The following is a 2568-nucleotide window of genomic DNA, read 5'->3' on the forward strand; positions in this document are numbered from 1 at the left end:
AATTTGGTGGTCGATTGGATTTTATTTTTAATTTTGATTTTGATTTGAGTTTGAATTTTTAATTTTAATTGTTTGATTTTTAATTTGAACTTGATTTTTATTAAAATTAGATTTTAAATTTGATTTTGATTTTTTATCGTTTTCCTAGGGATCAAGGTCTCTAAGTTAGATTTGGATATTGAAGGGTATTCTGGTCATTTTTGTGATTTCACATAAATTTCTCTATTTTCATCGATTTGGGTCCCGTTAGACTCGAAATCATATTTTGAGTGCAATGGAGATACTTTCGAGATTTTTCAGAGATTTGAAATTTATGAGGGGTATTTTTGTCATTTTGTCGATTTTTGCAGCTATTTTACGAATTTTAGCGTAAGATTTCTTTCAGTCCCAACGTTATTATTTCTAAGTTTTTAAGGTCGTGTTTTCCTAGCATAACGAGATTTCTAAGTTATTGAATTGTGTATCGAACCTAAGAGTATGTGCTTGCTAAATCGGGTCCAAGGTGTAACGATCATAAGCGTCCGTGAATTTTTATATCGAGTCGTAATGAGTGGGATAGACGGAATGAATGGAAACGGAAGGAATCAGAAATAGTACTCACAAGCCTTCGAGTTATTTGCGTTCATCATTAGGAATTTACGGTAACTGGGTGACGAATTGTCAAATTAGGCAGATGCAAAAATGGGGTGTCTAAAAGGGGAAAGCTAAACGTCTTTACCACAAATAAATTCAAGAGATGAATTTTAAAAATATTTAAAAAAATAAAAAATACTTACTGATGGCGTCAAATGCTCCAATAGTCATATTTTCAAGTTTTTGGACCGTTTGAGTACTCACCTGGTGGCTCTAGTGAAAATGGCCCTTGTTGCCAAAGCCCCTGCTAAACAACCCAACGGCATCGGGTAAATTATCAAAATGCCCTTTTTGGGTCATTTTGGCCATATTTTACTTCCGAAAGCTCCGATGAACAAACCATTTGAAGATTTTGTAGATCTTATTAAATAGAAGGTCACAAAAGTATCACCAAAGGGTGAGTCATGGACTAAGTGTGTAAAATTATCAAAATACCCTTTTCTATCCATTTTGGGCCAAATTTAGTTCTTGGGAAGTCTAGTGATTAAACAATTCGGGGATTTAGTAGATCTTACCTATATAAGATCCCCAAATACTCAACAAGAATGGGTGATGGTCTAAGGGTGTTCAAATTAATAAAATACATTTGATGATCATTTAGAACTCCCAAAAGCTCTGATGAATGAATAGGTCGAAGTATTTACCAATATGAGTTGACCTAACAATCATTTAGGTGTTGGGGAATGGTCTATGTGATCTTATTACCTTTTTAGGTTTTATGCACACACATTATGAACATTTTCTCGATGTGCTTGAGGTTGAACAGCTTTACTAGGGTCTTCACATGTCTTCAATTGTAAATCAGTCTGACACACAACTTAAGTCTCAAGATTGACAAAATGTGGAATTACCAAAAAAAATTTCTCTCACGTATTTTATTCTCCTCTCGAGTTCCTAAACTTGATTATTTTTCATATATTTCACATATTTAAATCATTTGATAAGCATAATGTCCAAACATGATCACGTGACACAATTCATGTGTTGTTCATGTGTTATTAAACTGCTTCATGTAAATGATCTTTACTTTTAGAGTTTAAATTTTTCACACGTTTGTCATGTTACAATTGTTAAGTTCTTATTTGTGTATCTTTACTAATTTGTTAGCATGTTATGTCAATATTTCAATAGTAAAATCTTTTTGGTATTTATTTTTTATACAATTGTTCTCTATAGTTAAATTTTTTACAAATATCATGTGTGCGTTTGAATGTTCATTGACAGATTGATTTTCACACGTTTGCATATTACAACCATGAGTAATTTAGTAATATCTTTATGTGTCGTTCATCATGCTATGCTTATGTTCTTTAATTATATCATTTTTGGCATGTCTCAGTTTGTTTTCGCCATGCATCTTGCTCTGATAGTCATATTTATTTCTTGCATGATTATTTTTCTCCTATACTTATTTGTATATATTGTATCAATATTGTGTTCATTACGTTATTTGTCAAATATTGACAAAAATGGGGAAAATGTAGTTTCTACCCGTGTATACTATCCCAATGAATTTTATAAGTAAACCATTTAGGAGGAACAGTACCTAAGGGGAGAGAATAGTTAGAATCTTAGGTTTTTAAATTTAAACACTTTTGTAAGATTTTATCGTGTGTAAGTGTAATAATCCAAGTTTTTAATTCGTATCTAGAGAAAAATCAAATAGCAGAATTTTGAGAAAATTCTAAAAGTAGGTGTAGACACCCTATTTTTGCATTCGCCTAATTAATCAACTCGTCAACCCGATTGTGACGGTTCCCAATGATGGATGATTATTTCAATGCTTTATTTTGTTACTAGAAATGTTTCAGAAATTCGGATAAGGTATCTCAAACTAATAAAACTGTAAAAACCATACTACGCTAAGAAAATATGACCCAAAAAGCATTGAAATCATCATTTTTAAGATAAAAAAGAAGTTTCACGGTAAAAATC

This window comes from Akebia trifoliata, chromosome 3 (assembly GCF_017979445.1).
Source record: "Akebia trifoliata isolate Shusen 1 chromosome 3, ASM1797944v1, whole genome shotgun sequence".
In the NCBI taxonomy this organism is placed as follows: Eukaryota; Viridiplantae; Streptophyta; class Magnoliopsida; order Ranunculales; family Lardizabalaceae; genus Akebia; species Akebia trifoliata.